The sequence below is a fragment of the Oncorhynchus clarkii genome, unplaced genomic scaffold, assembly GCF_045791955.1.
Source record: "Oncorhynchus clarkii lewisi isolate Uvic-CL-2024 unplaced genomic scaffold, UVic_Ocla_1.0 unplaced_contig_2291_pilon_pilon, whole genome shotgun sequence".
In the NCBI taxonomy this organism is placed as follows: domain Eukaryota; kingdom Metazoa; phylum Chordata; class Actinopteri; order Salmoniformes; family Salmonidae; genus Oncorhynchus; species Oncorhynchus clarkii.
Genome location: NW_027261074.1, coordinates 70,649 through 95,384, shown reverse-complemented (window position 1 = coordinate 95,384; position 24,736 = coordinate 70,649). Strand labels below are relative to the sequence as shown.

Sequence of the window (24,736 nt, the reverse complement as noted above, 5' to 3'; positions counted from 1 at the left end):
TGACTGCCACAGCGAGAGCACAGGACTTGGTATCTGAGTGGTGAAGGCGATGAACTGCATGTGTGGATTATAACACCAACCTCTTCACAAAACATTTGTTATTTCCTCTCTTACATGGCCCCACATGAATGTAGAGTCCCTGCACAATCCTAGTGCGACTAATACGATTCAGGTATTGAAGAATAGCTTCACCAAGGGCAACCTCAATAGTGGGATTTGAACCGACACCTCAACACACTTAATCAAGCACTGGAGACCACTCGGCCTGACAAAACATTTGTTAAATGTCTCGATGGGATCGACACATGGCCTTGCCATTGCTCTGCATAACTTTCATTGATTTCAATCTAGGGTTTACATACAGCAACTACAGTTTTTTAGGTCATTTGCAACTTCCAAAAAACAGGATGAGGTGGCCGAGTGGTTAAGGCGATGGACTGCTAATCCATTGTGCTCTGCATGCATGGGTTCGAATCCCATCCTCATCGTGTAACAATTTAAATGATGTGCTTTATTATGGCACTGGAAGAATTTGACTTTCACAAACACTGGCAAAATTGCTGACTGCCACAGCGAGAGCACAGGACTTGGTATCTGAGTGGTGAAGGCGATGAACTGCATGTGTGGATTATTACACCAACCTCTTCACAAAACATTTGTTATTTCCTCTCTTACATGGCCCCACATGAATGTAGAGTCCCTGCACAATCCTAGTGCGACTAATACGATTCAGGTATTGAAGAATTGCTTCACCAAGGGCAACCTCAATAGTGGGATTTGAACCGACACCTCAACACACTTAATCAAGCACTGGAGACCACTCGGCCTGACAAAACATTTGTTAAATGTCTCGATGGGATCGACACATGGCCTTGCCATTGCTCTGCATAACTTTCATTGATTTCAATCTAGGGTTTACATACAGCAACTACAGTTTTTTAGGTCATTTGCAACTTCCAAAAAACAGGATGAGGTGGCCGAGTGGTTAAGGTGATGGACTGCTAATCCATTGTGCTCTGCATGCATGGTTTCGAATCCCATCCTCATCGTGTAACAATTTAAATGATGTGCTTTATTATGGCACTGGAAGAATTTGACTTTCACAAACACTGGCAAAATTGCTGACTGCCACAGCGAGAGCACAGGACTTGGTATCTGAGTGGTGAAGGCGATGAACTGCATGTGTGGGTTGTAACACCAACCTCTTCACACAACATTTGTTATTTCCTCTCTTACATGGCCCCACATGAAAATAGAATCATTGCGCAATCCTAGAGCGACTAATAAGATTCAGGTATTGAAGAATAACTTCACCAAGGGCAACCTCAATAGTGGGATTTGAACCGACACCTCAACACACTTAATCAAGCACTGGAGACCACTCGGCCTGACAAAACATTTGTTAAATGTCTCGATGGGATCGACACATGGCCTTGCCATTGCTCTGCATAACTTTCATTGATTTCAATCTAGGGTTTACATACAGCAACTACAGTCTTTTAAGGTCATTTGCAACTTCCAAAAAACAGGATGAGGTGGCCGAGTGGTTAAGGCGATGGACTGCTAATCCATTGCATGCATGGGTTTGAATCCCATGCTCATCGTGTAACAATTAAAATTCAGTGATTTATTTTTGGCACTGGAAGATTTTGACTTTCACAAACACTGTTTAAATTGCTGACTGCCACAGCGAGAGCACAGGACTTGGTATCTGAGTGGTGAAGGCGATGAACTGCATGTGTGGATTATAACACCAACCTCTTCACACAACATTTGTTTTTTCCTCTCTTACATGGCCCCACATGAATATAGAGCCCCTGCACAATCCTAGTGCGACTAATACGATTCAGGTATTGAAGAATAGCTTCACCAAGGGCAACCTCAATGGTTGGATTTGAACCGACAGCTCAAAACACTTAATCAAGCACTTGAGACCACTCGGCCTGACAAAACATTTGTTAAATGTCTCGATGGGATCGACACATGGCCTTGCCATTGCTCTGCATAACTTTCATTGATTTCAATCTAGGGTTTACATACAGCAACTACAGTTTTTTAGGTCATTTGCAACTTCCAAAAAACAGGATGAGGTGGCCGAGTGGTTAAGGTGATGGACTGCTAATCCATTGTGCTCTGCATGCATGGGTTCGAATCCCATCCTCATCGTGTAACAATTTAAATGATGTGCTTTATTATGGCACTGGAAGAATTTGACTTTCACAAACACTGGCAAAATTGCTGACTGCCACAGCGAGAGCACAGGACTTGGTATCTGAGTGGTGAAGGCGATGAACTGCATGTGTGGATTATAACACCAACTTCTTCACAAAACATTTGTTTTTTCCTCTCTTACATGGCCCCACATGAATATAGAGCCCCTGCACAATCCTAGTGCGACTAATACGATTCAGGTATTGAAGAATAGCTTCACCAAGGGCAACCTCAATGGTTGGATTTGAACCGACAGCTCAAAACACTTAATCAAGCACTTGAGACCACTCGGCCTGACAAAACATTTGTTAAATGTCTCGATGGGATCGACACATGTCCTTGCCATTGCTCTGCCTAACTTTCATTGATTTCAATCTAGGGTTTACAGACAGCAACTACAGTTTTTTAAGGTCATTTTCCACTTCTAAAATACAGGATGGGCTGGCCGAGTGGTTAAGGCGATGGACTGCTAATCCATTGTGCTCTGCATGCATGGGTTCGAATCCCATCCTCATCGTGTAACAATTAAAATGATGTGCTTTATTTTGGCACTGGAAGATTTTGACTTTCACAAACACTGGCAAAATTGCTGACTGCCACAGCGAGAGCACAGGACTTGGTATCTGAGTGGTGAAGGCGATGAACTGCATGTGTGGATTATAACACCAACCTCTTCACACAACATTTGTTATTTCCTCTCTTACATGGCCCCACATGAAAATAGAATCCCTGCGCAATCCTAGAGCGACTAATAAGATTCAGGTATTGAAGAATAACTTCACCAAGGGCAACCTCAATGGTGGGATTTGAACCGACACCTCAACACACTTAATCAAGCACTGGAGACCACTCGGCCTGACAAAACATTTGTTAAATGTCTCGATGGGATCGACACATGTCCTCGCCATTGCTCTGCATAACTTTCATTGATTTCAATCTAGGGTTTACATACAGTAACTACAGTCTTTTAAGGTCATTTGCAACTTCCAAAAAACAGAATGAGGTGGCCGAGTGGTTAAGGCGATGGACTGCTAATCCATTGTGCTCTGCGTGCATGGGTTTGAATCCCATCCTCATCGTGTAACAATTAAAATTCGGTGATTTATTTTGGCACTGGAAGATTTTGACTTTCACAAACACTGGTAAATAACATGTAAATAACAGGATGAGGTGGATGAGTGGTTAAGGCGATGGACTGCTTATCCATTGTGCTCTACATGCATTGGTTAGAATCTCATCGTGTAACAATTAAAATTCGGTGCTTTATTTTGGCAATGGAAGATTTTGACTTTCACAAACACTGGTAAAATTGCTGACTGCCACAGCGAGAGCACAGGACTTGGTATCTGAGTGGTGAAGGCGATGAACTGCATGTGTGGATTATAACACCAACTTCTTCACAAAACATTTGTTATTTCCTCTCTTACATGGCCCCACATGAAAATAGAATCCCTGCGCAATCCTAGAGCGACTAATAAGATTCAGGTATTGAAGAATAACTTCACCAAGGGCAACCTCAATGGTGGGATTTGAACCGACACCTCAACACACTTAATCAAGCACTGGAGACCACTCGGCCTGACAAAACATTTGTTAAATGTCTCGATGGGATCGACACATGTCCTCGCCATTGCTCTGCATAACTTTCATTGATTTCAATCTAGGGTTTACATACAGTAACTACAGTCTTTTAAGGTCATTTGCAACTTCCAAAAAACAGAATGAGGTGGCCGAGTGGTTAAGGCGATGGACTGCTAATCCATTGTGCTCTGCGTGCATGGGTTTGAATCCCATCCTCATCGTGTAACAATTAAAATTCGGTGATTTATTTTGGCACTGGAAGATTTTGACTTTCACAAACACTGGTAAATAACATGTAAATAACAGGATGAGGTGGATGAGTGGTTAAGGCGATGGACTGCTTATCCATTGTGCTCTACATGCATTGGTTAGAATCTCATCGTGTAACAATTAAAATTCGGTGCTTTATTTTGGCAATGGAAGATTTTGACTTTCACAAACACTGGTAAAATTGCTGACTGCCACAGCGAGAGCACAGGACTTGGTATCTGAGTGGTGAAGGCGATGAACTGCATGTGTGGATTATAACACCAACTTCTTCACAAAACATTTGTTATTTCCTCTCTTACATGGCCCCACATGAATGTAGAGTCCCTGCACAATCCTAGTGCGACTAATAAGATTCAGGTATTGAAGAATAACTTCACCAAGGGCAACCTCAATAGTGGGATTTGAACCGACACCTCAACACACTTAATCAAGCCCTGGAGACCACTCGGCCTGACAAAACTTTTGTTAAATGTCTCGATGGGATAGACACATGGCCTTGCCATTGCTCTGCATAACTTTCATTGATTTCAATCTAGGGTTTACATACAGCAACTACAGTCTTTTAACGTCATTTGCAACTTCCAAAAAACAGGATGAGGTGGCCGAGTGGTTAAGGCGATGGACTGCTAATCCATTGTGCTCTGCATGCATGGGTTCGAATCCCATCCTCATCGTGTAACAATTAAAATTAAAATTCAGGTATTGAAGAATAACTTCACCAAGGGCAACCTCAATAGTGGGATTTGAACCGACACCTCAACACACTTAATCAAGCACTGGAGACCACTCGGCCTGACAAAACATTTGTTAAATGTCTCGATGGGATAGACACATGGCCTTGCCATTGCTCTGCATAACTTTCATTGATTTCAATCTAGGGTTTACATACAGCAACTACAGTCTTTTAAGGTAATTTGCAACTACCAAAAAACAGGATGAGGTGGCCGAGTGGTTAAGGCGATGGACTGCTAATCCATTGTGCTCTGCATGCATGGGTTCGAATCCCATCCTCATCGAGTAACAATTCAAATGATGTGCTTTATTTTGGCACTGGAAGATTTTGACTTTCACAAACACTGGCAAAATTGCTGACTGCCACAGCGATAGCACAGGACTTGGTATCTGAGTGGTGAAGGTGATGAACTGCATGTGTGGATTATAACACCAACCTCTTCACAAAACATTTGTTATTTCCTCTCTTACATGGCCCCACATGAATGTAGAGTCCCTGCACAATCCTAGTGCGACTAATACGATTCAGGTATTGAAGAATAGCTTCACCAAGGGCAACCTCAATAGTGGGATTTGAACCGACACCTCAACACATTTAATCAAGCACTGTAGACCACTCGGCCTGACAAAACATTTGTTAAATGTCTCGATGGGATCGACACATGGCCTTGCCATTGCTCTGCCTAACTTTCATTGATTTCAATCTAGGGTTTACATACAGCAACTACAGGTTTTTAAGGTCATTTGCCACATGTAAATAACAGGATGAGGTGGATGAGTGGTTAAGGCCATGGACTGCTTATCCATTGTGCTCTACATGCATGGGTTAGAATCTCATCGTGTAACAATTAAAATTCGGTGCTTTATTTTGGCAATGGAAGATTTTGACTTTCACAAACACTGGTAAAATTGCTGACTGCCACAGCGATAGCACAGGACTTGGTATCTGAGTGGTGAAGGCGATGAACTGCATGTGTGGATTGTAACACCAACCTCTTCACACAACATTTGTTATTTCCTCTCTTACATGGCCCCACATGAAAATAGAATCATTGCGCAATCCTAGAGCGACTAATAAGATTCAGGTATTGAAGAATAACTTCACCAAGGGCAACCTCAATAGTGGGATTTGAACCGACACCTCAACACACTTAATCAAGCACTGGAGACCACTCGGCCTGACAAAACATTTGTTAAATGTCTCGATGGGATCGACACATGGCCTTGCCATTGCTCTGCATAACTTTCATTGATTTCAATCTAGGGTTTACATACAGTAACTACAGTCTTTTAAGGTCATTTGCAACTTCTGAAAAACAGAATGAGGTGGCCGAGTGGTTAAGGCGATGGACTGCTAATCCATTGTGCTCTGCATGCATGGGTTCGAATCCCATCCTCATCGTGTAACAATTAAAATTCGGTAATTTATTTTGGCACTGGAAGATTTTGACTTTCACAAACACTGGTAAATAACATGTAAATAACATGATGAGGTGGATGAGTGGTTAAGGCGATGGACTTCTTATCCATTGTGCTCTACATGCATGAGTTAGAATCTCATCGTGTAACAATTAAAATTCGGTGCTTTATTTTGGCAATGGAAGATTTTGACTTTCACAAACACTGGTAAAATTGCTGACTGCCACAGCGAGAGCATAGGACTTGGTATCTGAGTGGTGAAGGCGATGAACTGCATGTGTGGATTATAACACCAACCTCTTCACACAACATTTGTTATTTCCTCTCTTACATGGCCCCACATGAAAATAGAATCCCTGCGCAATCCTAGAGCGACTAATAAGATTCAGGTATTGAAGAATAACTTCACCAAGGGCAACCTCAATAGTGGGATTTGAACCGACACCTCAACACACTTAATCAAGCACTGGAGACCACTCGGCCTGACAAAACATTTGTTAAATGTCTCGATGGGATCGACACATGGCCTTGCCATTGCTCTGCCTAACTTTCATTGATTTCAATCTAGGGTTTACATACAGCAACTACAGTCTTTTAAGGTAATTTGCAACTTACAAAAAACAGGATGAGGTGGCCGAGTGGTTAAGGCGATGGACTGCTAATCCATTGTGCTCTGCATGCATGGGTTCGAATCTCATCCTCATCGAGTAACAATTCAAATGATGTGCTTTATTTTGGCACTGGAAGATTTTGACTTTCACAAACACTGGCAAAATTGCTGACTGCCACAGCGAGAGCACAGGACTTGGTATCTGAGTGGTGAAGGCGATGAACTGCATGTGTGGATTATAACACCAACCTCTTCACACAACATTTTTTATTTCCTCTCTTACATGGCCCCACATGAAAATAGAATCCCTGCGCAATCCTAGAGCGACTAATAAGATTCAGGTATTGAAGAATAACTTCACCAAGGGCAACCTCAATAGTGGGATTTGAACCGACACCTCAACACACTTAATCAAGCACTGGAGACCACTCGGCCTGACAAAACATTTGTTAAATGTCTCGATGGGATCGACACATGGCCTTGCCATTGCTCTGCCTAACGTTCATTGATTTCAATCTAGGGTTTACATACAGCAACTACAGGTTTTTAAGGTCATTTGCCACATGTAAATAACAGGATGAGGTGGATGAGTGGTTAAGGCGATGGACTGCTTATCCATTGTGCTCTACATGCATGAGTTAGAATCTCATCGTGTAACAATTAAAATTCGGTGATTTATTTTGGCAATGGAAGATTTTGACTTTCACAAAACACTGGTAAAATTGCTGACTGCCACAGCGAGAGCACAGGACTTGGTATCTGAGTGGTGAAGGCGATGAACTGCATGTGTGGATTATAACACCAACTTCTTCACAAAACATTTGTTATTTCCTCTCTTACATGGCCCCACATGAATGTAGAGTCCCTGCACAATCCTAGTGCGACTAATAAGATTCAGGAATTGAAGAATAACTTCACCAAGGGCATCCTCAATAGTGGGATTTGAACCGACACCTCAACACACTTAATCAAGCACTGGAGACCACTCGGGCTGACAAAACATTTGTTAAATGTCTCGATGGGATAGACACATGGCCTTGCCATTGCTCTGCATAACTTTCATTGATTTCGATCTAGGGTTTACATACAGCAACTACAGTCTTTTAAGGTAATTTGCAACTTTCAAAAAACAGGATGAGGTGGCCGAGTGGTTAAGGCGATGGACTGCTAATCCATTGTGCTCTGCATGCATGGGTTCGAATCCCATCCTCATCGTGTAACAATTAAAGTGTTGTGCTTTATTTTGGAACTGGAAGATTTTGACTTTCACAAACACTGGTAAAATTGCTGACTACCACAGCGAGAGCACAGGACTTGGTATCTGAGTGGTGAAGGCGATGAACTGCATGTGTGGATTATAACGCCAACCTCTTCACAAAACATTTGTTATTTCCTCTCTTACATGGCCCCACATGAAAATAGAATCCCTGCCCAATTCTAGTGCGACTAATAAGATTCAGGTATTGAAGAATAGCTTCACCAAGGGCAACCTCAATAGTGGGATTTGAACCGACAGTTTAAAACACTTAATCAAGCACTTGAGACCACTCGGCCTGACAAAACATTTGTTAAATGTCTCGATGGGATCGACACATGGCCTTGCCATTGCTCTGCCTAACTTTCATTGATTTCAATCTAGGGTTTACATACAGCAACTACAGGTTTTTAAGGTCATTTGCCACATGTAAGTAACAGGATGAGGTGGATGAGTGGTTAAGGCGATGGACTGCTTATCCATTGTGCTCTACATGCATGGGTTAGAGTCTCATCGTGTAACAATTAAAATTCGGTGCTTTATTTTGGCAATGGAAGATTTTGACTTTCACAAACACTGGCAAAATTGCTGACTGCCACAGCGAGAGCACAGGACTTGGTATCTGAGTGGTGAAGGCGATGAACTGCATGTGTGGATTATAACAACAACCTCTTCACACAACATTTGTTATTTCCTCTCTTACATGGCCCCACATGAAAATAGAATCCCTGCGCAATCCTAGAGCGACTAATAAGATTCAGGTATTGAAGAATAACTTCACCAAGGGCAACCTCAATAGTGGGATTTGAACCGACACCTCAACACACTTAATCAAGCACTGGAGACCACTCGGCCTGACAAAACATTTGTTAAATGTCTCGATGTGATCGACACATGGCCTTGCCATTGCTCTGCCTAACTTTCATTGATTTCATTCTAGGGTTTACATACAGCAACTACAGTCTTTTAAGGTCATTTGCAACTTCCAAAAATCAGGATGAGGTGGCCGAGTGGTTAAGGCGATGGACTGCTAATCCATTGTGCTCTGCATGCATGGGTTCGAATCCCATCCTCATCGTGTAACAATTAAAATTCAGTGATTTATTTTGGCACTGGAAGATTTTGACTTTCACAAACACTGGTAAAATTGCTGACTACCACAGCGAGAGCACAGGACTTGGTATCTGAGTGGTGAAGGCGATGAACTGCATGTGTGGATTATAACACCAACCTCTTCACAAAACATTTGATATTTCCTCTCTTACATGGCCCCACATGAAAATAGAATCCCTGCCCAATTCTAGTGCGACAAATAAGATTCAGGTATTGAAGAATAGCTTCACCAAGGGCAACCTCAATGGTGGGATTTGAACCGACAGCTCAAAACACTTAATCAAGCACTTGAGACCACTCGGCCTGACAAAACATTTGTTAAATGTCTCGATGGGATCGACACATGGCCTTGCCATTGCTCTGCCTAACTTTCATTGATTTCAATCTAGGGTTTACATACAGCAACTACAGGTTTTTAAGGTCATTTGCCACATGTAAGTAACAGGATTAGGTGGATGAGTGGTTAAGGCGATGGACTGCTTATCCATTGTGCTCTACATGCATGGGTTAGAGTCTCATCGTGTAACAATTAAAATTCGGTGCTTTATTTTGGCAATGGAAGATTTTGACTTTCACAAACACTGGCAAAATTGCTGACTGCCACAGCGAGAGCACAGGACTTGGTATCTGAGTGGTGAAGGCGATGAACTGTATGTGTGGATTATAACACCAACTTCTTCACAAAACATTTGTTATTTCCTCTCTTACATGGCCCCACATGAATGTAGAGTCCCTGCACAATCCTAGTGCGACTAATAAGATTCAGGAATTGAAGAATAACTTCACCAAGGGCAACCTCAATAGTGGGATTTGAACCGACACCTCAACACACTTAATCAAGCACTGGAGACCACTCGGGCTGACAAAACATTTGTTAAATGTCTCGATGGGATAGACACATGGCCTTGCCATTGCTCTGCATAACTTTCATTGATTTCAATCTAGGGTTTACATACAGCAACTACAGGTTTTTAAGGTCATTTGCCACATGTAAATAACAGGATGAGGTGGATGAGTGGTTAAGGCGATGGACTGCTTATCCATTGTGCTCTACATGCATGAGTTAGAATCTCATCGTGTAACAATTAAAATTCGGTGCTTTATTTTGGCAATGGAAGATTTTGACTTTCACAAAACACTGGTAAAATTGCTGACTGCCACAGCGAGAGCACAGGACTTGGTATCTGAGTGGTGAAGGCGATGAACTGCATGTGTGGATTATAACACCAACTTCTTCACAAAACATTTGTTATTTCCTCTCTTACATGGCCCCACATGAATGTAGAGTCCCTGCACAATCCTAGTGCGACTAATAAGATTCAGGAATTGAAGAATAACTTCACCAAGGGCAACCTCAATAGTGGGATTTGAACCGACACCTCAACACACTTAATCAAGCACTGGAGACCACTCGGGCTGACAAAACATTTGTTAAATGTCTCGATGGGATAGACACATGGCCTTGCCATTGCTCTGCATAACTTTCATTGATTTCAATCTAGGGTTTACATACAGCAACTACAGTCTTTTAAGGTAATTTGCAAATTCCAAAAAACAGGATGAGGTGGCCGAGTGGTTAAGGCGATGGACTGCTAATCCATTGTGCTCTGCATGCATGGGTTCGAATCCCATCCTCATCGTGTAACAATTAAAGTGTTGTGCTTTATTTTGGAACTGGAAGATTTTGACTTTCACAAACACTGGTAAAATTGCTGACTACCACAGCGAGAGCACAGGACTTGGTATCTGAGTGGTGAAGGCGATGAACTGCATGTGTGGATTATAACGCCAACCTCTTCACAAAACATTTGTTATTTCCTCTCTTACATGGCCCCACATGAAAATAGAATCCCTGCCCAATTCTAGTGCGACTAATAAGATTCAGGTATTGAAGAATAGCTTCACCAAGGGCAACCTCAATAGTGGGATTTGAACCGACAGTTTAAAACACTTAATCAAGCACTTGAGACCACTCGGCCTGACAAAACATTTGTTAAATGTCTCGATGGGATCGACACATGGCCTTGCCATTGCTCTGCCTAACTTTCATTGATTTCAATCTAGGGTTTACATACAGCAACTACAGGTTTTTAAGGTCATTTGCCACATGTAAGTAACAGGATGAGGTGGATGAGTGGTTAAGGCGATGGACTGCTTATCCATTGTGCTCTACATGCATGGGTTAGAGTCTCATCGTGTAACAATTAAAATTCGGTGCTTTATTTTGGCAATGGAAGATTTTGACTTTCACAAACACTGGCAAAATTGCTGACTGCCACAGCGAGAGCACAGGACTTGGTATCTGAGTGGTGAAGGCGATGAACTGCATGTGTGGATTATAACAACAACCTCTTCACACAACATTTGTTATTTCCTCTCTTACATGGCCCCACATGAAAATAGAATCCCTGCGCAATCCTAGAGCGACTAATAAGATTCAGGTATTGAAGAATAACTTCACCAAGGGCAACCTCAATAGTGGGATTTGAACCGACACCTCAACACACTTAATCAAGCACTGGAGACCACTCGGCCTGACAAAACATTTGTTAAATGTCTCGATGTGATCGACACATGGCCTTGCCATTGCTCTGCCTAACTTTCATTGATTTCATTCTAGGGTTTACATACAGCAACTACAGTCTTTTAAGGTCATTTGCAACTTCCAAAAATCAGGATGAGGTGGCCGAGTGGTTAAGGCGATGGACTGCTAATCCATTGTGCTCTGCATGCATGGGTTCGAATCCCATCCTCATCGTGTAACAATTAAAATTCAGTGATTTATTTTGGCACTGGAAGATTTTGACTTTCACAAACACTGGTAAAATTGCTGACTGCCACAGCGAGAGCACAGGACTTGGTATCTGAGTGGTGAAGGCGATGAACTGCATGTGTGGATTATAACACCAACCTCTTCACAAAACATTTGATATTTCCTCTCTTACATGGCCCCACATGAATGTAGAGTCCCTGCACAATCCTAGTGCGACTAATAAGATTCAGGAATTGAAGAATAACTTCACCAAGGGCAACCTCAATAGTGGGATTTGAACCGACACCTCAACACACTTAATCAAGCACTGGAGACCACTCGGGCTGACAAAACATTTGTTAAATGTCTCGATGGGATAGACACATGGCCTTGCCATTGCTCTGCATAACTTTCATTGATTTCAATCTAGGGTTTACATACAGCAACTACAGTCTTTTAAGGTAATTTGCAAATTCCAAAAAACAGGATGAGGTGGCCGAGTGGTTAAGGCGATGGACTGCTAATCCATTGTGCTCTGCATGCATGGGTTCGAATCCCATCCTCATCGTGTAACAATTAAAGTGTTGTGCTTTATTTTGGAACTGGAAGATTTTGACTTTCACAAACACTGGTAAAATTGCTGACTACCACAGCGAGAGCACAGGACTTGGTATCTGAGTGGTGAAGGCGATGAACTGCATGTGTGGATTATAACGCCAACCTCTTCACAAAACATTTGTTATTTCCTCTCTTACATGGCCCCACATGAAAATAGAATCCCTGCCCAATTCTAGTGCGACTAATAAGATTCAGGTATTGAAGAATAGCTTCACCAAGGGCAACCTCAATAGTGGGATTTGAACCGACAGTTTAAAACACTTAATCAAGCACTTGAGACCACTCGGCCTGACAAAACATTTGTTAAATGTCTCGATGGGATCGACACATGGCCTTGCCATTGCTCTGCCTAACTTTCATTGATTTCAATCTAGGGTTTACATACAGCAACTACAGGTTTTTAAGGTCATTTGCCACATGTAAGTAACAGGATGAGGTGGATGAGTGGTTAAGGCGATGGACTGCTTATCCATTGTGCTCTACATGCATGGGTTAGAGTCTCATCGTGTAACAATTAAAATTCGGTGCTTTATTTTGGCAATGGAAGATTTTGACTTTCACAAACACTGGCAAAATTGCTGACTGCCACAGCGAGAGCACAGGACTTGGTATCTGAGTGGTGAAGGCGATGAACTGCATGTGTGGATTATAACAACAACCTCTTCACACAACATTTGTTATTTCCTCTCTTACATGGCCCCACATGAAAATAGAATCCCTGCGCAATCCTAGAGCGACTAATAAGATTCAGGTATTGAAGAATAACTTCACCAAGGGCAACCTCAATAGTGGGATTTGAACCGACACCTCAACACACTTAATCAAGCACTGGAGACCACTCGGCCTGACAAAACATTTGTTAAATGTCTCGATGTGATCGACACATGGCCTTGCCATTGCTCTGCCTAACTTTCATTGATTTCATTCTAGGGTTTACATACAGCAACTACAGTCTTTTAAGGTCATTTGCAACTTCCAAAAATCAGGATGAGGTGGCCGAGTGGTTAAGGCGATGGACTGCTAATCCATTGTGCTCTGCATGCATGGGTTCGAATCCCATCCTCATCGTGTAACAATTAAAATTCAGTGATTTATTTTGGCACTGGAAGATTTTGACTTTCACAAACACTGGTAAAATTGCTGACTGCCACAGCGAGAGCACAGGACTTGGTATCTGAGTGGTGAAGGCGATGAACTGCATGTGTGGATTATAACACCAACCTCTTCACAAAACATTTGATATTTCCTCTCTTACATGGCCCCACATGAAAATAGAATCCCTGCCCAATTCTAGTGCGACAAATAAGATTCAGGTATTGAAGAATAGCTTCACCAAGGGCAACCTCAATGGTGGGATTTGAACCGACAGCTCAAAACACTTAATCAAGCACTTGAGACCACTCGGCCTGACAAAACATTTGTTAAATGTCTCGATGGGATCGACACATGGCCTTGCCATTGCTCTGCCTAACTTTCATTGATTTCAATCTAGGGTTTACATACAGCAACTACAGGTTTTTAAGGTCATTTGCCACATGTAAGTAACAGGATGAGGTGGATGAGTGGTTAAGGCGATGGACTGCTTATCCATTGTGCTCTACATGCATGGGTTAGAGTCTCATCGTGTAACAATTAAAATTCGGTGCTTTATTTTGGCAATGGAAGATTTTGACTTTCACAAACACTGGCAAAATTGCTGACTGCCACAGCGAGAGCACAGGACTTGGTATCTGAGTGGTGAAGGCGATGAACTGTATGTGTGGATTATAACACCAACTTCTTCACAAAACATTTGTTATTTCCTCTCTTACATGGCCCCACATGAATGTAGAGTCCCTGCACAATCCTAGTGCGACTAATAAGATTCAGGAATTGAAGAATAACTTCACCAAGGGCAACCTCAATAGTGGGATTTGAACCGACACCTCAACACACTTAATCAAGCACTGGAGACCACTCGGGCTGACAAAACATTTGTTAAATGTCTCGATGGGATCGACACATGGCCTTGCCATTGCTCTGCATAACTTTCATTGATTTCATTCTAGGGTTTACATACAGCAACTACAGTCTTTTAACGTCATTTGCAACTTCCAAGAAACAGGATGAGGTGGCCGAGTGGTTAAGGCGATGGACTGCTAATCCATTGTGCTCTGCATGCATGGGTTCGAATCACATCCTCATCGTGTAACAATTAAAATTCAGTGATTTATTTTGGCACTGGAAGATTTTGACTTTCACAAACACTGGTAAGATTGCTGACTGCCACAGCGAGAGCACAGGACTTGGTATCTGAGTGGTGAAGGCGATGAACTGCATGTGTGGATTATAACACCAACCTCTTCACACAACATTTGTTATTTCCTCTCTTACATGGCCCCACATGAAAATAGAATCCCTGCGCAATCCTAGAGCGACTAATAAGATTCAGGTATTGAAGAATAACTTCACCAAGGGCAACCTCAATAGTGGGATTTGAACCGACACCTCAACACACTTAATCAAGCACTGGAGACCACTCGGCCTGACAAAACATTTGTTAAATGTCTCGATGGGATAGACACATGGCCTTGCCATTGCTCTGCATAACTTTCATTGATTTCAATCTAGGGTTTACATACAGCAACTACAGTCTTTTAACGTCATTTGCAACTTCCAAAAAACAGGATGAGGTGGCCGAGTGGTTAAGGCGATGGACTGCTAATCCATTGTGCTCTGCATGCATGGGTTCGAATCCCATCCTCATCGAGTAACAATTCAAATGATGTGCTTTATTTTGGCACTGGAAGATTTTGACTTTCACAAACACTGGCAAAATTGCTGACTGCCACAGCGAGAGCACAGGACTTGGTATCTGAGTGGTGAAGGCGATGAACTGCATGTGTGGATTATAACACCAACCTCTTCACACAACATTTGTTATTTCCTCTCTTACATGGCCCCACATGACAATAGAATCCCTGCACAATCCTAGAGCGACTAATAAGATTCAGGTATTGAAGAATAACTTCACCAAGGGCAACCTCAATAGTGGGATTTGAACCGACACCTCAACACACTTAATCAAGCACTGAAGACAACTCGGCCTGACAAAACATTTGTTAAATGTCTCGATGGGATCGACACATGGCCTTGCCATTGCTCTGCCTAACTTTCATTGATTTCAATCTAGGGTTTACATACAGCAACTACAGGTTTTTAAGGTCATTTGCCACATGTAAGTAACAGGATGAGGTGGATGAGTGGTTAAGGCGATGGACTGCTTATCCATTGTGCTCTACATGCATGGGTTAGAGTCTCATCGTGTAACAATTAAAATTCGGTGCTTTATTTTGGCAATGGAAGATTTTGACTTTCACAAACACTGGCAAAATTGCTGACTGCCACAGCGAGAGCACAGGACTTGGTATCTGAGTGGTGAAGGCGATGAACTGCATGTGTGGATTATAACACCAACCTCTTCACACAACATTTGTTATTTCCTCTCTTACATGGCCCCACATGAAAATAGAATCCCTGCGCAATCCTAGAGCGACTAATAAGATTCAGGTATTGAAGAATAACTTCACCAAGGGCAACCTCAATAGTGGGATTTGAACCGACACCTCAACACACTTAATCAAGCACTGGAGACCACTCGGCCTGACAAAACATTTGTTAAATGTCTCGATGGGATCGACACATGGCCTTGCCATTGCTCTGCCTAACTTTCATTGATTTCATTCTAGGGTTTACATACAGCAACTACAGTCTTTTAAGGTCATTTGCAACTTCCTAAAAACAGGATGAGGTGGCCGAGTGGTGAAGGCGATGGACTGCTAATCTATTGTGCTCTGCATGCATGGGTTCGAATCCCATCCTCATCGAGTAACAATTCAAATGATGTGCTTTATTTTGGCACTGGAAGATTTTGACTTTCACAAACACTGGCAAAATTGCTGACTGCCACAGCGAGAGCACAGGACTTGGTATCTGAGTGGTGAAGGCGATGAACTGCATGTGTGGATTATAACACCAACCTCTTCACACAACATTTGTTATTTCCTCTCTTACATGGCCCCACATGAAAATAGAATCCCTGCGCAATCCTAGAGCGACTAATAAGATTCAGGTATTGAAGAATAACTTCACCAAGGGCAACCTCAATAGTGGGATTTGAACCGACACCTCAACACACTTAATCAAGCACTGGAGACCACTCGGCCTGACAAAACATTTGTTAAATGTCTCGATGGGATCGACACATGGCCTTGCCATTGCTCTGCCTAACTTTCATTGATTTAATTCTAGGGTTTACATACAGCAACTACAGTCTTTTAAGGTCATTTGCAACTTCCAAAAATCAGGATGAGGTGGCCGAGTGGTTAAGGCGATGGACTGCTAATCCATTGTGCTCTGCATGCATGGGTTCGAATCCCATCCTCATCGTGTAACAATTAAAATTCAGTGATTTATTTTGGCACTGGAAGATTTTGACTTTCACAAACACTGGCAAAATTGCTGACTGCCACAGCGAGAGCACAGGACTTGGTATCTGAGTGGTGAAGGCGATGAACTGCATGTGTGGATTATAACACCAACCTCTTCACACAACATTTGTTATTTCCTCTCTTACATGGCCCCACATGAAAATAGAATCCCTGCGCAATCCTAGAGCGACTAATAAGATTCAGGTATTGAAGAATAACTTCACCAAGGGCAACCTCAATAGTGGGATTTGAACCGACACCTCAACACACTTAATCAAGCACTGGAGACCACTCGGGCTGACAAAACATTTGTTAAATGTCTCGATGGGATAGACACATGGCCTTGCCATTGCTCTGCATAACTTTCATTGATTTCAATCTAGGGTTTACATACAGCAACTACAGTCTTTTAAGGTAATTTGCAACTTCCAAAAAACAGGATGAGGTGGCCGAGTGGTTAAGGCGATGGACTGCTAATCCATTGTGCTCTGCATGCATGGGTTCGAATCCCATCCTCATCGTGTAACAATTAAAATTCGGTAATTTATTTTGGCACTGGAAGATTTTGACTTTCACAAACACTGGTAAATAACATGTAAATAACAGGATGAGGTGGATGAGTGGTTAAGGCGATGGACTTCTTATCCATTGTGCTCTACATGCATGAGTTAGAATCTCATCGTGTAACAATTAAAATTCGGTGCTTTATTTTGGCAATGGAAGATTTTGACTTTCACAAACACTGGTAAAATTGCTGACTGCCACAGCGAGAGCATAGGACTTGGTATCTGAGTGGTGAAGGCGATGAACTGCATGTGTGGATTATAACACCAACCTCTTCACACAACATTTGTTATTTCCTCTCTTACATGGCCCCACATGAAAATAGAATCCCTGCGCAATCCTAGAGCGACTAATAAGATTCAGGTATTGAAGAATAACTTCACCAAGGGCAACCTCAATAGTGGGATTTGAACCGACACCTCAACACACTTAATCAAGCACTGAAGACAACTCGGCCTGACAAAACATTTGTTAAATGTCTCGATGGGATCGACACATGGCCTTGCCATTGCTCTGCCTAACTTTCATTGATTTCAATCTAGGGTTTACATACAGCAACTACAGGTTTTTAAGGTCATTTGCCACATGTAAATAACAGGATGAGGTGGATGAGTGGTTAAGGCGATGGACTGCTTATCCATTGTGCTCTACATGCATGGGTTAGAATCTTATCGTGTAACAATTAAAATTCGGTGCTTTATTTTGGCAATGGAAGATTTTGACTTTCACAAACACTGGTAAAATTGCTGACTGCCACAGCGAGAGCACAGGACTTGGTATCTGCCTAACTTTCATTGATTTCAATCTAGGGTTTACATACAGTAACTACAGTCTTTTAAGGTCATTTGCAACTTCCAAAAAACAGAATGAGGTGGCCGAGTGGTTAAGGCGATGGACTGCTAATCCATTGTGCTCTGCATGCATGGGTTCGAATCCCATCCTCATCGTGTAACAATTAAAATTCGGTGATTTACTTTGGCACTGGAAGATTTTGACTTTCACAAACACTGGTAAATAACATGTAAATAACAGGATGAGGTGGATGAGTGGTTAAGGCGATGGACTGCTTATCCATTGTGCTCTACATGCATGAGTTAGAATCTCTTCGTGTAACAATTAAAATTCGGTGCTTTATTTTGGCAATGGAAGATTTTGACTTTCACAAACACTGGTAAAATTGCTGACTGCCACAGCGAGAGCACAGGACTTGGTATCTGAGTGGTGAAGGCGATGAACTGCATGTGTGGATTATAACACCAACTTCTTCACAAAACATTTGTTATTTCCTCTCTTACATGGCCCCACATGAATGTAGAGTCCCTGCACAATCCTAGTGCGACTAATAAGATTCAGGTATTGAAGAATAACTTCACCAAGGGCAACCTCAATAGTGGGATTTGAACCGACACCTCAACACACTTAATCAAGCCCTGGAGACCACTCGGCCTGACAAAACTTTTGTTAAATGTCTCGATGGGATAGACACATGGCCTTGCCATTGCTCTGCATAACTTTCATTGATTTCAATCTAGGGTTTACATACAGCAACTACAGTCTTTTAAGGTCATTTGCAACTTCCAAAAAACAGGATGAGGTGGCCGAGTGGTTAAGGCGATGGACTGCTAATCCATTGTGCTCTGCATGCATGGGTTCGAATCCCATCCTCATCGTGTAACAATTAAAATTCAGTGATTTATTTTGGCACTGGAAGATTTTGACTTTCACAAACACTGGTAAAATTGCTGACTGCCACAGCGAGAGCACAGGACTTGGTATCTGAGTGGTGAAGGCGATGAACTGCATGTGTGGATTATAACACCAACCTCTTCACACAACATTTGTTATTTCCTCTCTTACATGGCCCCACATGACAATAGAATCCCTGCGCAATCCTAGAGCGACTAATAAGATTCAGGTATTGAAGAATAACTTCACCAAGGGCAACCTCAATAGTGGGATTTGAACCGACACCTCAACACACTTAATCAAGCACTGGAGACAACTCGGCCTGACAAAACATTTGTTAAATGTCTCGATGGGATCGACACATGGCCTTGCCATTGCTCTGCCTAACTTTCATTGATTTCAATCTAGGGTTTACATACAGCAACTACAGGTTTTTAAGGTCATTTGCCACATGTAAATAACAGGATGAGGTGGATGAGTGGTTAAGGCGATGGACTGCTTATCCATTGTGCTCTACATGCATGGGTTAGAATCTCATCGTGTAACAATTAAAATTCGGTGCTTTATTTTGGCAATGGAAGATTTTGACTTTCACAAACACTGGTAAAATTGCTGACTGCCACAGCGAGAGCACAGGACTTGGTATCTGAGTGGTGAAGGCGATGAACTGCATGTGTGGATTATAACACCAACTTCTTCACAAAACATTTGTTATTTCCTCTCTTACATGGCCCCACATGAATGTAGAGTCCCTGCACAATCCTAGTGCGACTAATAAGATTCAGGTATTGAAGAATAACTTCACCAAGGGCAACCTCAATAGTGGGATTTGAACCGACACCTCAACACACTTAATCAAGCACTGGAGACCACTCGGCCTGACAAAACATTTGTTAAATGTCTCGATGGGATCGACACATGGCCTTGCCATTGCTCTGCCTAACTTTCATTGATTTCATTCTAGGGTTTACATACAGCAACTACAGTCTTTTAAGGTCATTTGCAACTTCCAAAAATCAGGATGAGGTGGCCGAGTGGTTAAGGCGATGGACTGCTAATCCATTGTGCTCTGCATGCATGGGTTCGAATCCCATCCTCATCGTGTAACAATTAAAATTCAGTGATTTATTTTGGCACTGGAAGATTTTGACTTTCACAAAAAATGGTAAATAACATGTAAATAACAGGATGAGGTGGATGAGTGGTTAAGGCGATGGACTTCTTATCCATTGTGCTCTACATGCATGAGTTAGAATCTCATCGTGTAACAATTAAAATTTGGTGCTTTATTTTGGCAATGGAAGATTTTGACTTTCACAAACACTGGTAAAATTGCTGACTGCCACAGCGAGAGCATAGGACTTGGTATCTGAGTGGTGAAGGCGATGAACTGCATGTGTGGATTATAACACCAACCTCTTCACACAACATTTGTTATTTCCTCTCTTACATGGCCCCACATGAAAATAGAATCCCTGCGCAATCCTAGAGCGACTAATAAGATTCAGGTATTGAAGAATAACTTCACCAAGGGCAACCTCAATAGTGGGATTTGAACCGACACCTCAACACACTTAATCAAGCACTGGAGACCACTCGGCCTGACAAAACATTTGTTAAATGTCTCGATGGGATCGACACATGGCCTTGCCATTGCTCTGCCTAACTTTCATTGATTTCAATCTAGGGTTTACATACAGCAACTAAAGTCTTTTAAGGTAATTTGCAACTTACAAAAAACAGGATGAGGTGGCCGAGTGGTTAAGGCGATGGACTGCTAATCCATTGTGCTCTGCATGCATGGGTTCGAATCCCATCCTCATCGAGTAACAATTCAAATGATGTGCTTTATTTTGGCACTGGAAGATTTTGACTTTCACAAACACTGGCAAAATTGCTGACTGCCACAGCGAGAGCACAGGACTTGGTATCTGAGTGGTGAAGGCGATGAACTGCATGTGTGGATTATAACACCAACCTCTTCACACAACATTTGTTATTTCCTCTCTTACATGGCCCCACATGAAAATAGAATCCCTGCGCAATCCTAGAGCGACTAATAAGATTCAGGTATTGAAGAATAACTTCACCAAGGGCAACCTCAATAGTGGGATTTGAACCGACACCTCAACACACTTAATCAAGCACTGGAGACCACTCGGCCTGACAAAACATTTGTTAAATGTCTCGATGGGATCGACACATGGCCTTGCCATTGCTCTGCCTAACGTTCATTGATTTCAATCTAGGGTTTACATACAGCAACTACAGGTTTTTAAGGTCATTTGCCACATGTAAATAACAGGATGAGGTGGATGAGTGGTTAAGGCGATGGACTGCTTATCCATTGTGCTCTACATGCATGAGTTAGAATCTCATCGTGTAACAATTAAAATTCGGTGCTTTATTTTGGCAATGGAAGATTTTGACTTTCACAAAACACTGGTAAAATTGCTGACTGCCACAGCGAGAGCACAGGACTTGGTATCTGAGTGGTGAAGGCGATGAACTGCATGTGTGGATTATAACACCAACTTCTTCACAAAACATTTGTTATTTCCTCTCTTACATGGCCCCACATGAATGTAGAGTCCCTGCACAATCCTAGTGCGACTAATAAGATTCAGGAATTGAAGAATAACTTCACCAAGGGCAACCTCAATAGTGGGATTTGAACCGACACCTCAACACACTTAATCAAGCACTGGAGACCACTCGGGCTGACAAAACATTTGTTAAATGTCTCGATGGGATAGACACATGGCCTTGCTATTGCTCTGCATAACTTTCATTGATTTCAATCTAGGGTTTACATACAGCAACTACAGTCTTTTAAGGTAATTTGCAACTTCGAAAAAACAGGATGAGGTGGCCGAGTGGTTAAGGCGATGGACTGCTAATCCATTGTGCTCTGCATGCATGGGTTCGAATCCCATCCTCATCGTGTAACAATTAAAATGTTGTGCTTTATTTTGGAACTGGAAGATTTTGACTTTCACAAACACTGGTAAAATTGCTGACTACCACAGCGAGAGCACAGGACTTGGTATCTGAGTGGTGAAGGCGATGAACTGCATGTGTGGATTATAACGCCAACCTCTTCACAAAACATTTGTTATTTCCTCTCTTACATGGCCCCACATGAAAATAGAATCCCTGCCCAATTCTAGTGCGACTAATAAGATTCAGGTATTGAAGAATAGCTTCACCAAGGGCAACCTCAATAGTGGGATTTGAACCGACAGTTTAAAACACTTAATCAAGCACTTGAGACCACTCGGCCTGACAAAACATTTGTTAAATGTCTCGATGGGATCGACACATGGCCTTGCCATTGCTCTGCCTAACTTTCATTGATTTCAATCTAGGGTTTACATACAGCAACTACAGGTTTTTAAGGTCATTTGCCACATGTAAGTAACAGGATGAGGTGGATGAGTGGTTAAGGCGATGGACTGCTTATCCATTGTGCTCTACATGCATGGGTTAGAGTCTCATCGTGTAACAATTAAAATTCGGTGCTTTATTTTGGCAATGGAAGATTTTGACTTTCACAAACACTGGCAAAATTGCTGACTGCCACAGCGAGAGCACAGGACTTGGTATCTGAGTGGTGAAGGCGATGAACTGCATGTGTGGATTATAACACCAACTTCTTCACAAAACATTTGTTATTTCCTCTCTTACATGGCCCCACATGAATGTAGAGTCCCTGCACAATCCTATTGCGACTAATAAGATTCAGGAATTGAAGAATAACTTCACCAAGGGCAACCTCAATAGTGGGATTTGAACCGACACCTCAACACACTTAATCAAGCACTGGAGACCACTCGGGCTGACAAAACATTTGTTAAATGTCTCGATGGGATAGACACATGGCCTTGCCATTGCTCTGCATAACTTTCATTGATTTCAATCTAGGGTTTACATACAGCAACTACAGTCTTTTAACGTCATTTGCAACTTCCAAAAAACAGGATGAGGTGGCCGAGTGGTTAAGGCGATGGACTGCTAATCCATTGTGCTCTGCATGCATGGGTTCGAATCCCATCCTCATCGTGTAACAATTAAAATTCAGTGATTTATTTTGGCACTGGAAGATTTTGACTTTCACAAACACTGGTAAGATTGCTGACTGCCACAGCGAGAGCACAGGACTTGGTATCTGAGTGGTGAAGGCGATGAACTGCATGTGTGGATTATAACACCAACCTCTTCACAAAACATTTGTTATTTCCTCTATTACATGGCCCCACATGAAAATAGAATCCCTGCCCAATTCTAGTGCGACAAATAAGATTCAGGTATTGAAGAATAGCATCACCAAGGGCAACCTCAATGGTGGGATTTGAACCGACAGCTCAAAACACTTAATCAAGCACTTGAGACCACTCGGCCTGACAAAACATTTGTTAAATGTCTCGATGGGATCGACACATGGCCTTGCCATTGCTCTGCCTAACTTTCATTGATTTCAATCTAGGCTTTACATACAGCAACTACAGGTTTTTAAGGTCATTTGCCACATGTAAGTAACAGGATGAGGTGGATGAGTGGTTAAGGCGATGGACTGCTTTTCCATTGTGCTCTACATGCATGGGTTAGAGTCTCATCGTGTAACAATTAAAATTCGGTGCTTTATTTTGGCAATGGAAGATTTTGACTTTCACAAACACTGGCAAAATTGCTGACTGCCACAGCGAGAGCACAGGACTTGGTATCTGAGTGGTGAAGGCGATGAACTGCATGTGTGGATTATAACACCAACCTCTTCACACAACATTTGTTATTTCCTCTCTTACATGGCCCCACATGAAAATAGAATCCCTGCGCAATCCTAGAGCGACTAATAAGATTCAGGTATTGAAGAATAACTTCACCAAGGGCAACCTCAATAGTGGGATTTGAACCGACACCTCAACACACTTAATCAAGCACTGGAGACCACTCGGCCTGACAAAACATTTGTTAAATGTCTCGATGGGATAGACACATGGCCTTGCCATTGCTCTGCATAACTTTCATTGATTTCAATCTAGGGTTTACATACAGCAACTACAGTCTTTTAACGTCATTTGCAACTTCCAAAAAACAGGATGAGGTGGCCGAGTGGTTAAGGCGATGGACTGCTAATCCATTGTGCTCTGCATGCATGGGTTCGAATCCCATCCTCATCGTGTAACAATTAAAATTCAGTGATTTATTTTGGCACTGGAAGATTTTGACTTTCACAAACACTGGTAAGATTAATCCATTGTGCTCTGCATGCATGGGTTCGAATCCCATCCTCATCGTGTAACAATTAAAATGTTGTGCTTTATTTTGGAACTGGAAGATTTTGACTTTCACAAACACTGGTAAAATTGCTGACTACCACAGCGAGAGCACAGGACTTGGTATCTGAGTGGAGAAGGCGATGAACTGCATGTGTGGATTATAACGCCAACCTCTTC

General features: G+C 42.3%; 18 non-coding genes across 18 annotated transcripts; all 18 read left to right on the top strand.

The window, feature by feature from the left end:
- The first annotated feature begins 406 nt into the window (after nucleotides 1–406).
- trnas-gcu (transfer RNA serine (anticodon GCU)) lies at nucleotides 407–488 on the top strand. The gene has a single exon. It is a non-coding gene; the product is annotated as a tRNA-Ser (tRNA).
- Nucleotides 489–4,654: 4,166 nt separating this feature from the next.
- Nucleotides 4,655–4,736, top strand: trnas-gcu (transfer RNA serine (anticodon GCU)). The gene has a single exon. It is a non-coding gene; the product is annotated as a tRNA-Ser (tRNA).
- Nucleotides 4,737–4,996: 260 nt separating this feature from the next.
- trnas-gcu (transfer RNA serine (anticodon GCU)) lies at nucleotides 4,997–5,078 on the top strand. The gene has a single exon. It is a non-coding gene; the product is annotated as a tRNA-Ser (tRNA).
- A 2,878-nt stretch (nucleotides 5,079–7,956) lies between these two features.
- On the top strand, nucleotides 7,957–8,038 carry trnas-gcu (transfer RNA serine (anticodon GCU)). The gene has a single exon. It is a non-coding gene; the product is annotated as a tRNA-Ser (tRNA).
- A 1,036-nt stretch (nucleotides 8,039–9,074) lies between these two features.
- Nucleotides 9,075–9,156, top strand: trnas-gcu (transfer RNA serine (anticodon GCU)). The gene has a single exon. It is a non-coding gene; the product is annotated as a tRNA-Ser (tRNA).
- Nucleotides 9,157–10,749: 1,593 nt separating this feature from the next.
- Nucleotides 10,750–10,831, top strand: trnas-gcu (transfer RNA serine (anticodon GCU)). Its single transcript has one exon. It is a non-coding gene; the product is annotated as a tRNA-Ser (tRNA).
- A 1,036-nt stretch (nucleotides 10,832–11,867) lies between these two features.
- On the top strand, nucleotides 11,868–11,949 carry trnas-gcu (transfer RNA serine (anticodon GCU)). Its single transcript has one exon. It is a non-coding gene; the product is annotated as a tRNA-Ser (tRNA).
- Nucleotides 11,950–12,429: 480 nt separating this feature from the next.
- trnas-gcu (transfer RNA serine (anticodon GCU)) lies at nucleotides 12,430–12,511 on the top strand. The gene has a single exon. It is a non-coding gene; the product is annotated as a tRNA-Ser (tRNA).
- A 1,036-nt stretch (nucleotides 12,512–13,547) lies between these two features.
- trnas-gcu (transfer RNA serine (anticodon GCU)) lies at nucleotides 13,548–13,629 on the top strand. The gene has a single exon. It is a non-coding gene; the product is annotated as a tRNA-Ser (tRNA).
- A 1,598-nt stretch (nucleotides 13,630–15,227) lies between these two features.
- Nucleotides 15,228–15,309, top strand: trnas-gcu (transfer RNA serine (anticodon GCU)). The gene has a single exon. It is a non-coding gene; the product is annotated as a tRNA-Ser (tRNA).
- Nucleotides 15,310–16,907: 1,598 nt separating this feature from the next.
- On the top strand, nucleotides 16,908–16,989 carry trnas-gcu (transfer RNA serine (anticodon GCU)). The gene has a single exon. It is a non-coding gene; the product is annotated as a tRNA-Ser (tRNA).
- A 480-nt stretch (nucleotides 16,990–17,469) lies between these two features.
- trnas-gcu (transfer RNA serine (anticodon GCU)) lies at nucleotides 17,470–17,551 on the top strand. The gene has a single exon. It is a non-coding gene; the product is annotated as a tRNA-Ser (tRNA).
- Nucleotides 17,552–19,182: 1,631 nt separating this feature from the next.
- Nucleotides 19,183–19,264, top strand: trnas-gcu (transfer RNA serine (anticodon GCU)). The gene has a single exon. It is a non-coding gene; the product is annotated as a tRNA-Ser (tRNA).
- A 1,036-nt stretch (nucleotides 19,265–20,300) lies between these two features.
- trnas-gcu (transfer RNA serine (anticodon GCU)) lies at nucleotides 20,301–20,382 on the top strand. Its single transcript has one exon. It is a non-coding gene; the product is annotated as a tRNA-Ser (tRNA).
- A 641-nt stretch (nucleotides 20,383–21,023) lies between these two features.
- trnas-gcu (transfer RNA serine (anticodon GCU)) lies at nucleotides 21,024–21,105 on the top strand. Its single transcript has one exon. It is a non-coding gene; the product is annotated as a tRNA-Ser (tRNA).
- A 1,037-nt stretch (nucleotides 21,106–22,142) lies between these two features.
- trnas-gcu (transfer RNA serine (anticodon GCU)) lies at nucleotides 22,143–22,224 on the top strand. The gene has a single exon. It is a non-coding gene; the product is annotated as a tRNA-Ser (tRNA).
- A 1,036-nt stretch (nucleotides 22,225–23,260) lies between these two features.
- Nucleotides 23,261–23,342, top strand: trnas-gcu (transfer RNA serine (anticodon GCU)). The gene has a single exon. It is a non-coding gene; the product is annotated as a tRNA-Ser (tRNA).
- A 1,036-nt stretch (nucleotides 23,343–24,378) lies between these two features.
- On the top strand, nucleotides 24,379–24,460 carry trnas-gcu (transfer RNA serine (anticodon GCU)). The gene has a single exon. It is a non-coding gene; the product is annotated as a tRNA-Ser (tRNA).
- The last annotated feature ends 276 nt before the right edge of the window (nucleotides 24,461–24,736 follow it).